Source organism: Panthera leo, chromosome B4 (assembly GCF_018350215.1).
Source record: "Panthera leo isolate Ple1 chromosome B4, P.leo_Ple1_pat1.1, whole genome shotgun sequence".
NCBI lineage: Eukaryota > Metazoa > Chordata > Mammalia > Carnivora > Felidae > Panthera > Panthera leo.
Window position 1 is genome coordinate 88280855 of NC_056685.1, and position 16314 is coordinate 88297168.

At 41.9% G+C, this 16314-nt stretch overlaps 1 long non-coding RNA gene across 1 annotated transcript; it reads right to left on the reverse strand.

The window, feature by feature from the left end:
* Nucleotides 1-325: 325 nt before the first annotated feature.
* On the reverse strand, nt 326-13204 carry LOC122223657. The gene is made up of 3 exons (XR_006204381.1): nt 13036-13204; nt 7252-7403; nt 326-672 (listed from the first exon to the last, which is right to left on the reverse strand). It is a non-coding gene; the product is annotated as an uncharacterized LOC122223657 (long non-coding RNA).
* Between the last annotated feature and the right edge of the window lie 3110 nt (nt 13205-16314).

Consider the following 16314-nt stretch of genomic DNA (forward strand, 5'->3'; position numbering starts at 1 on the left):
GGCGCTGATGGTATATCATCAGTGACATCTGAAAGAGCTATTTTACAAAAACTCCGTTAGACCTGAGGGTACCAGGATCAAAGTCTTGGTACTTCATATCACTTTCTCAAATCAGGTGTGGCACCTAAGGGGCTCCCCCATGATACTGGAGGTACCTGAGGACACTGGGAGGTGAAGGGGGTGGATAGGTTGTCAAGGAGTTAGAGCAGAGGAGAGAGACAGGGCAATTTCGGGACAGCTAAATGGCCATCACACTTCATTTTTGTGGCAGGTGGAATTCTTCAAGAGGCTGGAGTCCCATATGGACAGACAGGAAAAGAGCAAGTAACAAAAGTAATACATTTGCAAGTTACATACTTTGGATAGATTATGTCATCGAATCTTCACAAAAGCCTTATGAATGGCATACTAATTTGTCCCCGTTTTCCAGATACGGTTTTTGAGGAAGACGTCATTTCAGTACATTGTCCAAGGTCACTTGGCCAGCAAGTAAAGACTGCAGCTTTCAACTCAAGCCATCTGATTCCAGAGCCCTTGCCTTCAGTCATTTCCTTCAGGTATGCCCTCGTATTTGTGAGGGCTGGAAATACTGTGGCACAATGCTCGTTAGTGCAGTTCGCTTGCTCTGACACAGCTAGCAGAGTTGGAAATCCTCAGTTTCACAGTGGAGCTCTGAGGCCGTAAAAAAAGAAAGATAGGAGAAGTGTTGGCAAGGAACCTCTTTTTCTTTCTCAGCAAAATGCACACATGTTTTAACAGTAACTACTACCGGGGGTATAATAATTATCCTGTGGTCAGTAGATGGTTTTTAAAGACACTTTCTTCAGGGATAAGCATTACACTTAGGCATGCATTAACACACACACACACACACACACACACACACACACACACACAAATGTGTTTAGCATCTGTAAATATTTTTTTGACCGTGAAATTCCTAGAACAATAAGCACCACTTTCCCATCTTTAAATTTTTCCAGGTGGCAAGATATCTGTGGGTGAGGGAATAGGCAGAGACTTGACTGACCTCTTGAGTTAGTAAAATGAGATGTGGGAGGGAAAGAAAAAACAAAAAAAACAAAAAAAACCACAAGGTGATTGTCCTACTTTTGTAAGGTGGCGCCATCTACCTCAAGAAGGCTGAAATAGAAATATGACCAATTAATTTATACGTTACCTTTCTTTTGAAGAATTAAAAATGGCTTCACAATTAGATTTCTCCTCATCACATATTTCTTTGAAATATAGCTATCTATTGATTTCCTTTTTTAGTCATTTTTGAATGCCCTTGTTATACTGAAAGTCACTGTGCTGGGTAATGTGGGCCTGAAAGTGAAAACACACCAACATGGCCCCTGGCTTCTAGACTGCCATCTAGTGGAAGAAAGGTGAAAAGGCAGATAATTATGCCAGGCACGATGTAGATAAATATGCTCAGAATAACGGTACTGATTTGCACAGGGTGTTATTGAATTAAACTCATCTCTAGGGATGAGGATGTAAGGAGTAAGAAAGTGGTTCTCAAGGATGGAACTCCTGTTGTAAGTGCTGCAGGATGCACAAAGCCAAGTAAAGGAGTGGCATGGAGGCATAGTCCATCTATACACAACCATGCAGGCAGCTTAAGCAAAGGAGAAGGTGGTGGTGGGTGGGTGAACTACGCACAGTGAAGAGTTGCTGGAGCTTAGGCTGGGGAGGTTGAGGCTGAGACTGAGGCTGAAGTCAGGAGCCTGCTCACAGATGCCTTGCCCATGTAGACTCTGCAGACTGGAGCCAATGCGAGGCCAAATTCTCACTGCTTTGAGGATGTATAGAATTTTTCCACAAAGCTAAATTTATTCAATGGAAGTGACTGTCCATTTTCCTGGGATTACATTGCGTGTGTAGTTTTAAATTATCCTTTTGTTTTTATCAAAGGATTTTGATAGAAGGTGTTTTGTTGTTGTCCTTCTTTCGCATACAAATTTGGCATCTTCATTGGTAAGTTACTAATATGAAAAAAAAATTATCCTGGTCCGGAAGTTGAACAGTCTGAGAACCACTGCTGCAGAACGAGTGAGCCTTTGAAGGGATTTAGCCATGGGATGCCATAGCTCAATTTACATTTTAAACAATTTCTTCAACTGGGGCACCTGGGTGGCTCAGTCAGTTAAGTGGTTAAATGTCTAACTCTTGATTTCGGCTCAGGTTGTGATTTCACGGTTCATGGGTTCAAGCCTCACGTGGGCTCTGTGCTGACAGCTCAGAACCTGGCGCCCACTTTGGATTCTGTGTCTCCCTTGCTCTCTGCTCCTCTGCCACTCATGCTCTGTCTCTCTCTCAAAAATAAATAAACATTAAAAAAAATTAAAAAAAAATTGTATTAAAGAAAAAAAATTTAAGTTTATTTATTTTGAGAGAAAGAGAGAGAGTGAGGGTACAGGTGAGGGGCAGAGAGAGAGGGAGGGAGAGGATCCCAAGCAGGCTCTGAACTGTCAGCACAGAGCCTGATGTGGGCTTAAACTCACAAACTCCGAGATCATGATTTGAGCCGAAATCAAGAGTCAGACGCTTAACCGACTGAGCCACGCACGTGGCCTCTAGGTACATTTTAATACACATTTTCTATCCCTGTCCCCTCACCTCTACCCCAGCTCTTACAAGAAATTGAAATTAGCAATCAGCTCCTGTCAGATGTTATAGTTCAAACAGGTCTTGTTTGCAAGGGCGATCATAAACCTTTGGCCACCTTAGAGAAAACTGGTTCTAACCATGTATCTGGAACCAGTTGTGAAATCACATTGCTTTTAGTATTGAGGCAGAAGCTACATCCTAAAAGTTAGCTGCGTGCTCTCCGGAGAAAGAAGTTTTGATGTGTGTAAACATGGTGAATTAGTCAAGGAACTAGAATTCAAATTGCAGATATTCTGATCCAACCATGCATTATAACTGAGCAGAGAGTAGTAGTACAAAATAACATACTGAGACCCTTTGCTCGGCAGCTGGCAAAAGATACAGCAGAGACCCCAGAGGACTGCTGGGAAAGATTCATTGAATGATAATGAAACAATAAAAGGCCATATCCCCTGAGTTTTGATTCTACTTGGCTCTGATAGAAAAGTATGCTTGAAATGTGGAAAACACTCAGAAATGAATTTGGGAAGGCTGCATCACGTGGCATTAGAGCAGGAAATTAACTTTGAAAGGAACACAGCATGGAAATAAGATTAAGCAAGAAAGGTATTGAGAGTTGCTGAAATACCTTGTTCTTAAGTGAGTGGCAGGTCTTTGAATTCAACAGCCAGTAGTTAAATCAAAACATTAAATAATCATTCTTAACAGTTTGCATTTGAGGAGCAGGGGGCAGGATTGTGTTAATGTCTCTGAACTGACTCCATCTTATCACTGAAGTGCTTAGTGTTGCCATAAGGCAACAGGAGATAAGTGACTTTCAATAACTTTCAGTAAGCACATAGTGGACTTAAGGTAAATGAGCTGATAAAATTTCATGAAACAACACATTTATTAGAGATATATGGAGCACCTACATGCCGTGAAAGATTTTACCTCGTGGGTGCAGCACACACGGTTTGTTGCCTATACTCCATCCATTCCCTTTCTTTCATCCTCCTAATAGTATTCAAATTTTTCTTTGGGAAGCAGCTGTTTCTTCTGTAGATCAGCCCTTCAGTTTTGGTGCAACGGCCTACACCTCCAGCTGCCTATCCCTAGCAGGGAATCTCATCTTCCATGCCACAGGGATTGGTTGAGGGACCCCTGGTGGAAGCCAATCAGTGCATAGTTTTTATCCTTATCAGGGGGTGGTCCAATCCGTGTGAAGCTCTCAACTTTTGTCCTCCGCTGCCCTCTCCGAGTGAGCGGGGTTACTCCTCCGGAAGTGAACAGGGAAGCTTGCAGGTCTGGTTGCTGGGGGCAGCCATCTTGTTCTGAGAGCAGCTAGCCTGAAGTCCGAGTCCATACCCAGAAGAGAGGAGACCCGGGAGGACGGTGGAAAAACGGAGCCAGAGCGCTTATGAGATCAGGTCCAGGGCCTCCCTTCTCCCGGGCTTCCCAGTTTCAGGATCCAGTGCATGCCGTTTGTTGTTTGCCAGTTTATTTGCTCGTTGATTAGTTGGTTGGTTGGTTGCTGACGCAGAGGGATGGAAGGAAGTATAAAGCTTGTCTTTACATTCGTACAAGAAACGCAAACCTTGGTTCTTTATACTTCACGTTGATTGTGCAATGACTGGTGTTTCTCCCTCACCCTTTTCTGGCAGGTGGTATTAGCAGGAGAAACACTTCTGTCTCTTTCTCTCTCTTTTTTAATGTTTTATTTATTCTTGAGAGAGAGAGAGAGAGAGCGAGAGCGAGTGGGGGAGGGGCAGAGAGAGGGAGACACAGAATCCAAAGCAGGCTCCAGGCTCTGAGCTGTCGGCACAGAGCGTGATGCGGGGCTCAAACTCAGGAACTGTGTGATCATGACCTGAGCCGAAGTCAGACGTTCAACTGACTGAGCCAGCCAGGCGGCCCTGAAAGATTTCTCTTTTTAAAAAATTTGTAGCTATTTCATTCCGAAGAACCAGAGATTTTCCTTCAAGCTCTGTTGAAGGAAACACAAGATGGTGTTCCTTGCCAGAGAGAGCCAGGAGTAAGACCGTGGGAACTAGAAGGACATGGGGGGAAAATGACCACAATTTCCCCTGACTCCTTCTCCAAACAGAATAAGCCTGTTACAAGGCTTTCCCCCTGAGTCTTAAGACTTCATTTTGCCAACGTATGGTAAGAGGTTGGTGCTTGAGGTAAGACTTGTCTACCAGTGGCATTCAGATTAATATAGCCCTGCCTGAGTAGGGGGGCCAGTCTGCCAGGGGCTTGGGTGCACAAAGGACTGAGAATCTCCCAGGGGAGATCTCATTTTCTGGGAGGCCCAGGAGGCAAGCTTGGCCTAGTGAAAAAAACCTCAGTTTTTAGAGCAGAGAGATAATTCGGAGTAGAGCCTCAAGTGGATTTACATGTGGTTCCTGAGATGGGAAATAGAGGGTTGTGGTAAAAAATGCAAGAAGCTAAAAAGGGAAGGAGGAGGAGGAGAAGAGAGAAAAAGAATGTGGCTGGGCAGGGGCAGTCTTCAGGTGCTGGCCATAGCCACTGTCGGTATGAACTTGGGTTTCTGCTGATTTTGGGGGTGGCTCTGTCTCTAGCCTAGACAGGATAATGGCCACCACTGGTGTGCTGAGAATTATTTAAAAAAAAAAAACCCGCAAACAACCCCAAACCCCGTGATGATAAAATAAAAGGAGACCAGGTAGCAGCAGGAAATGTAGCTGGTAGCAATCGCTTGGAAGGAAAGGCTGCAATTTCATGTGAAATTACTAGTTCTTCAAACATTAACAAGGTATCGAGCTTCTTTCACCAGAAAAATGCAGGGAAAAAGCTTTTATTGCTCTCTTGTGCAACATAATACAAATTTGATGGATTTGTAGAGGAATACCAACAGGTTCGTCTCTGAAAAGAAAGTCTGGTGCCAAGGAAAATATGTCATGTGGGAAACTACTCGGAGGCAGTAATGGAGCTCTAGTGCACTCTGGCCAGACACTCCCAGGGGCCAGAGCAGAAAGTCTCACAGACTAAATCAAGTGCTCACGTTACAGGGGTTATTGGATCAATATAAAACGTCTACCCAGTAGCAAGGAAAAGAGATCTGGGGTAAGTTTATACACCTAGGATAGAGTAGAAGGACCACACGACTGAAGCCCGTATCACACAGTTCTTTCAGTGTCCTTTCCCTTTCCTTCTCTCCTTTCTTTATCCCAGTGCTTCTCAACTCTGTGGCATCAATTCTCATGATGGGGTGATTCCAAAGACTGGCACCGAGTTTGAACAAGGGGGCTTAGCGAGCTCAAAGTGTCTGGAGCCCACACACAGTGGCCAGGATGCCTGGCCACAGCTGTAGTTCACTCACTCGTTTGCTGCACAGCTGTGACCTTTATCTCTTAGGCAGAGTATATGCAAAGCCACCATGGGTTCCCAATGGCCGACCAATTTAGAGATGACATGTGTCAGTCTGAAGGGGGCTTGGTTTGTACCTTTTGCTTTGGTCCTTCCCTTATTTTCTCTTTATGAGTAAACACTCTTGAGTCTGTCTTTTAAAATATCACGGGGGTGCCCGGGATTGTTCTGTCGGTTAAGTGTCCAACTTCGGCTCAGGTCACGATCTCCCAGTTTGTGAGTTCACACCCTGCATCGTGGTCTCTGATGTCAGCACAGAGCCTGCTTTGGATCCTCTTCCCCCACCCCACCCCCACTTTTTTCTAGCCTTCCCCTGCTTGTGCACATGTGCTCTCTCTCTCTTTCAAAAGTAAATATTTTTTAAAAATTATGTATTTCATTCACTCTGTCTTTAACGTGTCTTCCAGATTGCCAGCCCGAAAGCTTATCTTTCGAATTCTTAACAGCACATCTTTTGAATTCTACTCATGTCTTGCAAGCCACTTGTTTACTTGCTATTGTTATTTAACACATCGTATGAGTCTTATCCATGCTACTAGCTTTTTCCTGTTGGCTACAGTAGAATTGAATATTCTCATTAATAGCACAGACACCTGACAGAATATAAGTTTTGCCTGCCTCACACACAGAGCACATCTCACCATCACCTATGTTGCAGTGAAAGAATAGAACCAAACAAATCAAAAACATGGTCTGTACCCTTTAGCATCATAGAAAAAAATTAAAAAAGAAGCACCTGGGTGGCTCAGTCGGTTAAGCATCCTACTTCAGCTCAGGTTATGATCTCACGGTTCGTGGGTTCGGACCCCAGTTCATGGGTTCGGGTCCCGCGTCGGGCTCTGTGCCGACAGCTCTGAGTTTGGAGCCTGCTTCGGATTCTGTGTCTCCCTCTCTCTGCCCCTCCCTCACTCATGCTCTCTCTCTCTCAAGAATAAACAAACGTTAAAAAAAATGTTTTAATGATAAAAAAAGAAAATTAAAAATTTTTTTTAAGTTAAAAAATTTAATAAAAAATTTTAATTAAAAATAAATAAAATAAAATTCAGGTCACATATGAGACAATTAAGGAGAATTACTAATTTAAAATAAAGAGCCTCATGGCACATTTGGTCACATAGCAGATGTAAATGGGTTGTGAGAGCAACATGTCAGAAGGAAAGGCCAAATTGTTTAGTTAGCAAGGAAAACAATACAGCTGGAGAGAGGCAGCATTACATCCACAGAGGACAGAACTCATGTGATGAAGAGAATAGCTGTACTTACTAGTGTTCTGTACATATAGTATTTTATATCCACACGACCACTCTGAAAGATGGATACATGGAGAGGAAAGCGAGGTACGGGCACCACTCAGCTAAGCAGCAGCCGAGCTGGGGTTTGATCCCAGGTTGTCCCTGTTCTTTTTCACCATGAACCTGCGTAAGATGACAGACATGGAGGGAAGAATGTGGTGGTTAAATGGGAAGTTGGAGGCCATAGAACATTTTTTTTAAGTTCATTTATTTTGAGACAGAGAGAGCTAGTGTGTGAGAGCAGGGGAGGGGCAGAGAAAGACAGAGACAGAGACAGAGACAGAAAATCCCAAGCAGGCTCCACACCACTGCCAGTGCAGAGCCCAACACTGGGCTTGAACCCGATCATGACCTGAACCAAAATCAAGAGTCAGAGACTTAACTGAGTCACACAGACACCCGGGTCATAGAACATTTTTATTTGTTTCACGAAAGAGCAAATGGAAGCCTCTGAAAATGGAACAATACGAAATCAGAATTGTAAGTTGCCTACTAAGGGAAAGTGCCTTTGAGTAAATGAAAATGAAGCAACCTTTGCCTATCCAAGTTTATCCAAGTTCAATATATATAGTATACTTTCTAAGCCTTGAAATGTTTAAAGTGTGTGTGTGTGTGTGTGTGTGTGTGTGTGTGAATAGTAGCATACAAAGGTTATTAGCTGAATTTATTAAGCTAAAGACAAAGGTCTCAAGTGAGATTCCTATGTGTTACATATTCTGAGCTTTCTCACCCATGGTCCAAGGAGATAATATTGTCAAGTGCATACAGCATATATTCTTATGTGTTTAAAAATACATCTTAATTTCTTTGCATGCATGGACATCACATTTTGTAAAACATAAATAATTGCAAAATGTCAAAAAATTCGATGACCAGAAGGTGGAAGTATTTCATCAGTTGGACCTATTGTCAATCATTTCAGATCTTTTAACTACTCAGATTAAATTCATTGGGATTTCTTATTTTTTCCTTTCCTTACTTGAATCACATTCCCCCACCCCCACTGACTATAGTATCTCGGTTTAACTTCTGGTGGTAAGGATAGTTGCTATAATTGATATCTCCTTATTGCAGTTGTGTTTGACAAGCTTAAATTAAATAACATAACTGACAGTTTCTAAATCTAAACACGTAAGTAAATTGCATTCTTCCACACATTACAAAGTGGGTTACTGGCAGAATAGGGTAATAACTATGGTAGAGATGTGTAGGAGAGCTGTCATGAGTTTGCCACCATGGAAAACTAGTTCCATATCTAATTTCTGTCAAAGAAAATGACCTATATACCACTCAAAAGCAAAACCATTGAGGCAGCCTTTAATTGGTTTATGTAATTGGTCAAACATATTTAGTTACCTGGCATGTATTTTTCAGCTAAATTATGTTGAAAAGCTCATCAGAAAGCTACATGACTTAATGTTTGACATTTCAAGCATGTATTATCAAATTTTACTGGAAAGTTATTAGCACTTTCAAAATTTCAGGCTAATGAAATAATCATTTTTGACCTTTGATTGTTTACCTGTCTGGGGAGGGAGCGACACCAGAACTGTTTTCTGAGGTAAGTGAGGCCCTGCCCGTGGAACTCCCCTGGTTTATTTCTGTGGCCTAGTCATGGTGGATCTTCACAAAGGGCATGAATCTTGGTAGGCATTTTGATTTTCATGAGTTAACACTCTTTATCTGCTCACTAAATCTTACTGAACTGTTCTTGCCAGGAATAATGACTACCAACTCCTGATGACCAACTCTCAAGAGTGTCATGGGGCGATGAGCCCACTGATTTCCCTAGTATTCTGATGTCTATACCTGAATCAAGCCAAATCATGAGGGACCACATGGTGTTGGCCCTTGTGGAATAGCACTCTCTTGGACGCTGTGCTCTTGCATCTTGTTGGGATATTAAACTGCCATTAAACTATTGAATTTATAACTTACTAGCCAATCTCCTTTCCATGTTGCATAAATCTTATTTTGCCACTCTGGCTTTGGTGTCAGTAGCAGAAACCAGGGGATTTTGCTTTATGATCTCTTGGTCTAGGTGGCTACCTGCTGATTGGGACACCCCTCTGACTGGTGATTCACAGTGGGGTAGGTTGGTGACAGTGGTCTATTTCTGGAACAGTGGTCCATCACTTTCTCAATACCTACTCAAGGGTCTTTCCTTCTGGATGTTGCCTAGTTTCCTGAATATCCTGAATATCTTGAATATCTCCTCCCATAATCCTTCTCATGGTTTCCTTCCACCATCCTCATTGCTCAATGCTGCCATCCTTTTCCACAGAACAATGATCTTTCACATAGAAGAACAGAGGTTCTGGCCCTCGGTCCTTCTTCTTTCTTGGGTTTCTCCTGGATCTTAACAGTCTCTCTATTCATGTTAGTGTCTAGTGACTTCTCAAGAGGGAAGGCTGAACACTGGTCTCAGGTCCTCAGGAGCAGAGGAGGAAGTGGCAGATGCTTCAACTCTATTTGAAGTATCTAAAGTCAAACATTTCACCGTAAATCTTCAATACTCCTCATGTACAGATGTGACTTCAATATTCACTTCCAAGTTGAGCTGAACCAAGCCCAGTTCAGTGTAGGCTCGATTCCAGTGTGAGGTGAAGATTATACTTTTATATCCTTTCTTTTTCTGTCCAAATCTCAGCTCTCCATCTCTCAAAACCCATTGTTCAAATGTTTTCAGGAATTTCTCCAAGATTTCCATATGGAAAATTTTAAAATTTTATTAAGAGATGTAAAAGAGAACCTGAATAAATGGAGAGACTTACCATGTTATGGGAAGGAAGACAGCATCATAAAGATGCCAATACTCTGCAACTTGAATTATAGGTTCAGAACCATTCCAATCAAAATTATGGAACTTGCTAAACTAATTTCACAACTTACATGGGAGAGAAAAGGGTCAAAAATAGCCAAGATACTTCTGAAGTATCAGGTTTCAGAACTTAATGGGAAGCTATGATTAAGGCAGTGAGGTGACAGTATAGGGATGCTCGTGGGATAGATATCTACATGGTGTCAAAGTACCATCAAATGCTTATTGATTAGATATTATTATATGTTCAAAATACTTATATAAATTTATAAGAGAGAAATTTGGCAGACACAAAATACATCAATTAATGAAAGTTAACTTCGCCAATAATGTGACAAATCAACATCATGTACCTCTATATAGGATGCACTGAGAATGACACAGAATCACTTCTGTGGTCTCCTGGCCCCAAATGTATAACCTAGAGGTAATTGTGAGGAAACACTAGACAGATCCAAAATGAAGGACATTCTAGGAAGCAACTGGCCTGTACTTCTCAGAAGTGTCAAGGTCATGAAAGACAAAAGACTGAGGAACTGTTCCAGATCAGAGGCTAAGGAGACACAACAACAACATGCAGCATGAAAGACACTGTTGGCACAACTAGCAAAATTTGAATGGAGTGTGTGGTTTTGGTGGTGGTGTTATAGTAATGCTATCCTCTCAGTTTCAGTGGTTGTATTTGTTGTGTAGGAGACTATATTTGTTTTTAAGAAATGCATACTGGGGTGCCTGGGTGGCTCAGTCGGTTAAGTGTCTGACTTTGGCTCAGGTAATGATCTTGGGGTTTGTGAGTTCGATCCCTGCGTCAGGCTCTGTGCTGACAGCTCAGAGCCTGGAGCCCACTTCAGATTCTGTGTCTCACTCTCTCTCTGCCCCTCCCCTGCTCATGCCCTGTCTCTCTCTGTCTCAAAAATAAATAAAAACACTAAAAAAAATTTTTTTAAAGAAAAACCTGGAAAGGACCTAAATGCTCATCAGTGGAAGGATGAAATGAACTATGGCACATTTGCACCATAAATAATTTTAGCAGTATAACATGAAACGAAAAAGGAAGTCATCCCCCAGTCACATACAGCATGATACCATTTTGCAAAGTGAAAATACCTAAAATTTTTAAAATGATGAATATATAGTAAGTTCATAAAACTGTATAAAAAGAATGCAAGAGATAGTGGATACACAGGATGTGTGTTTTTGTTGCCATATAGAACACTTTGCTTTGAGGTGAGTTATTTCCAAAAAAACAAAAACTTTTGGTAACTTAATTTTTTTTTGTAAGAGAGAGGGGCACAAGTAGGGGAGGAACAGAAAGAGGGAAAGAAAATCCCAGGCAGGCTTCCAACTGTCAGTGCAGAGCCTGATGTGGGGGTTGAGCTCACGAACAGTGAGATCATGACCTGAACCGAAAGCAAGAGTTGGACTCTTAACCGACTGAGCCACCCAGGTGACCTGACTTTTGCTAACTTTTAATTAAAAGGCCCTTGTGGCTTTTATTCATCAAATTCTAAAAGTCTGAAGGTTCAGCCTTATCCAAGGTATCCATTAAACAGATTTGGCCTGTAGTTTATTGTGGTGGACAAAATAAGAAATGTTATACACTAAAATATAGTCTTCATCAAGACAGAGTTTTTTAATATCTTTTGTGTTTACTATTGTATCTCAGGGATCTAGAAGAGTACCTGGAACATAGAAGACAATCAATAAATAATATTTCCCAATAAATAATAATATTGAATGAATGAAAACTGTTTTCCAATGTTAAAGGGTAACACTGAAGTAATATGAAGTGTCCAGCTGGTGGAGCCCATGTTGCATTTGTTGGCAGTATATGACAGAAGAATTGGAAAATTCGGGAATGAATGCATCTATATCCTCACGTGAATATTAGGTGGTTCTATGGGAACCCGTCATATGTTTAGATTTTTCTCTGATACATACGAATTGGCGCCAGACTTCAGCCTTTTTCGTTTGGCATTTGTTTGTTTGATTAACAACTTCCTAATAATAGAAAATTTAAATCATTTGGTCTTTGAGTCAGTGTTAAGTGAAAAGTTTCTCCTCTCTGTGAACTTCACCTAGATTGTTAAATTTATTGCATTTATTTCTGGCTGAAAGAGTGTTAAAGAATGAGAAAAAATGTTTAAAAGAGAATGAGAGGTCATAGGTGGTAGAGTATGTAATGTAACTGTCAACTCTGGTGACATGCTTCTAAAGGAGAACAGAATCAAAGCAGTTTTCTCTATCATGTAGTTTAAAAGACCTGGCATTCATGTAAATGCAGTGTATCTGAATCAAATTATTTTATTTATTCAGTTTTCTTCCTTGAGTCACTGACCTAGATGCTCGTGGTCATATGGTTCTGTACACCTGCTAACCAGGCCCACTTCTCACCCCTTCCCACTTTGGAAAACTTTGCTGTGCTCTTGGAGCTCAGAATCTGTCATCTGCAGATTTCCTAGGCCCTCTACTTCTCTGAATAGTCTCTTTCCTTTTTCGCTCAGTTGAAAGCTGGCTCTTGTGTGAGGACCCTGCTTCCCTGCCTCTCTCACTTTCCCTCCATGCCCTCTTACCAGGGGGCTTGGAGGGGCCTGTCTGTGCCCTGTCGACCATTCTCCTTCCACTCCCTGAAAACTCCCATCTTTGAAATCCTTACCATCAAACTGTTCTACAACCCCCACTTTCTTCATCATCCACTTCCGTCCCTCCTCCTCATTTCTTTCATATTTTTAGCTCCTGGCTTACTGCCATTGTCTTCTTAAAACTCCTGTAACAATTTTTGGTTATTTCAGTATTCAAATAAATGATCCTTTCAACACTCTGGGCTCTTGGTTTCTTAACCTCCTCTTCTCCCAGGATCTTGTCTGTTTCCTTACTTCAGTCCTCCCTCCCACGGTCATACTGGCCCTGTGTTGACCAAACCGATTTTCTTACCTTAACCGCAGTTTCAAGCACCCACTTCTCTACAACCACAGCCTCTCTAGCTCAATGTCTCTGACGCCCTCACTTTTCCAAGCCCTGCAAGACCTTCAATCCACTGATCTGACCAGCTTTTCTCCTTCTCTCCCTCTCCCTCATGACCTCATTTTACAGCCATACTTGGCCTGGATTCCATGCTTTGACATCACAGTAGCCCCCTTGCTTCATCTTTCATCACAGGTGCTTGGAAAACCCCAATCCTAGCTTACCTAATTCGGTGCCTGCTCCACACCTGCCTCCTTGCAGGTGAACATGACTGGATGAAACTGTGCAGCCATGACCCCCAGGGCACGTATGAAACGCACCCCCAGTAACCTCACACTGGCCTTTCCTGCTGCCTGCAGCCGTACTGCCTCTCCCTGGCCCATTCTTTCTCCCATTTTTCTCGGCCAGTGTTTTTTCACATTGTGCACTAAAAAAACAAAACAGGTTGGAACAGAATAGAACTTTTTTTTTTTTAATTTTATTTTTAATTTTTTAAAATTTACATCCAAATTAGTCAGCATATAGTGAACAGAATAGAACTTAATAGCACATAATAAGGATACATATTATTTCATGAAATGGTTGTTTCAGTTATATATATACCTACATTTACATATACCTGTGTTGGGTTAGGATATAGAAGGTACTTTGCATTGAAAAAAAAAAGTTCAGGGTCATCTGGTGGGTTGAGCGACTGAGTTCAGCTCAGGTCATGATCTTCTGGTTCATGAGTTCAGCTGCATAGGGTTTGGTGCACGGCAGGGCAGAGCCTGCTTCGGAACCTCTGTCCCTCTCTCTCTCTGCCCCTTTCCCGCTGGCACTCTCTGTCTCTCAAAAATAAATAAAAAACTTTTTAAAAAGTTCAAGAGGGACACCTGGGTGGCTCAGTTGGTTAAGTGTCCTACTAGGGCTCAGGTCGTGATCTCACAGTTCATGGGTTTGAGCCCCGCATTGGGCTCTGTGCTGACAGCTCAGAGCCTGGAGCCTGCTTTGGATTCTCTGTTTCCCTCTCTCTCAAAAATAAATAAACATATATATTTTTTTTAATAAAAGAAGTTCAAGAAGCACTGTCTTAGGCAATTACTTCACATCTCCTCTCACCTCAATCTTCCATCACCTCCTCCATCTCCTCACTGTCATCTGATGGCCCAGCTTCCTGCTGTACTAAAGAATGAGGAGGAGTTAGAGAATCTCTTCGCCTGCCCAGCTGCCTGTGCCCATATTGCATTCTCCGTCTTGTTACCGTCTGCATCCCTGAGCCCCTTCCCTCCACTTGTCTCCTAGATTCCCATCAATCCTCAGCTTCACAAGGACACTTCTTATTGTCACGTAATTAGTTAGAACTTCATTCAGGTTCTTTCTTTCTTTCTTTTTTTTAAGTTTATTTATTCTGAGGGAGGGAGAGAGAGAGAGAGAGAGAGAGAAAGATAGAGCACACGTGGGAGAGGAACAGAGAGAAAGGGAGAGAGAGAATACCAAGCACACTCCACACTGCCGTTGCAGTGGAGACACAGAGCCCTGATGCGGGGCTTGAACTCGCAAGCTGCAAGATGATGACCTGAGGTGAACTCAAGAGTTGGGTAGTCAACCGACTGAGCCACCAGGCACCCTTCATTCAGGTTCTTTGTAAAGGTTCATCAATTCGCCCCTCTCTGCTAGATCATTCTTATTAATACCAAAATTCTGCAATGGCTCTCATCTTTAAAACAAATACCAAAAAACAAACAAAATCTTTTTTGATTCTTCTCTAGTTACTGTGTCATTTCTCTGCTCATGTTTACACCAAAACTCCTTTAAAGAGTTGTTCACACTCGGAGGTCTGTCCTCCCATTTCCATTTACCCTTACTCCAAAGAGGTTTTTGCTCCCACTATTCTGTAAAACGTTTTAATCAAGGGTGTCAGTGACCTTCACTTTCTTAAAGCCAGTGAACCTCCCTGGGAGAGATCACTCTGTCCCTCTTGAAACACTTCCTTGTATAACTTTCTGGACACCAAGAACTGCATTCCTGGTTGTCCCCCAACTGTACCTGCTACCACACAGGTCATTCCTTGTGATTGTTGGAGTGCCCATGTTGGAGTCAAAGTGCCCAAGGTCTCAGTCCTTGGACCTCTTCTCTTATTTATTTATATATACCCCTTGGAGATTTTGTCTAGTCTCATGGCTTTAAATAGCATTTGTATACTGATGATTTCCAAACTTAAAGAGCACAGATCTTTCCCTTGAAGCTCCAATTCATATATCCAACTGCCTCCTTAACCTCTCTCTCACTTGGGTGCTTTATAGACATCTCAAGTTAAGTCTGAATGCCTGCTTGGCCCCTCCCATAGTCTTCCCCCTATCACGTAACTGGAACTCCACACCTGTAGTTGCTCAGGGTAAAAGCCTTAGTACCAGCCTTGACTCCTCTCTTTCTTTTACATGCTACATCCAGTTGATATCACCAAATATTGGCTTTATGCTCAAAATATAACCTGAATTTAACCACTTTTAACTACTTCCACAGCTTCTACCTTGGCCCAAGCCACCGTGTGTGGGAGATATTGGGGATATAAACAGGAAAAGGCATGCTTGGTTGAACTCATCTGATTAATAATTGTAATGTAACAGATTAGTGTGATAATATAAGAATAATCACTATAGGGTGAAACATGCAGTTTGGAAAATCTTTGTAAATAAGGTGACATTGGAACCAGATCTTGAAGGATGAGTAGAAGTTGGTCAGGTGGGAGAGAGTTTAAGGCAGAGAGGGTAGCGCATGGAGGGATGGTGTGACCTGGGAATGATAAGAGATTTGAGAAAGTTGAAAACAATTTCTTTGTCGGTGTCATACTCTGAATGCTAATAGTGGAGCACTTGAAAGAGGACCAGAATGTAGATGTCTTCCAGAAGCATTTTCATTTTGTTCAATGACCATTTTGAAGGCAGATGTGGGTCGAATGTGTTATATAGTCATATCTGTGATGTTTCGATGACTTCCGGACTTTGCAAATCTATAAATAGCTCTAATGTTTGAAGTTCTTTAAACCTAGACCTATATGTAATATAATCTATTTTACTCAGAGTTCTGAAACAAATACAAGCACATTGTGTCTGACCCTAGTAGTTTTCTATTAATAAATTAAACAAGCATTTACTGAATACTTTCAATATAGCAGACACTGTACTAAGTGTTGTAAGGGATAACAAAAGTCAAACTATCAGGCCATGAAAAGACATGGAGGAAACTTAAATGCATATTATTAAGTGA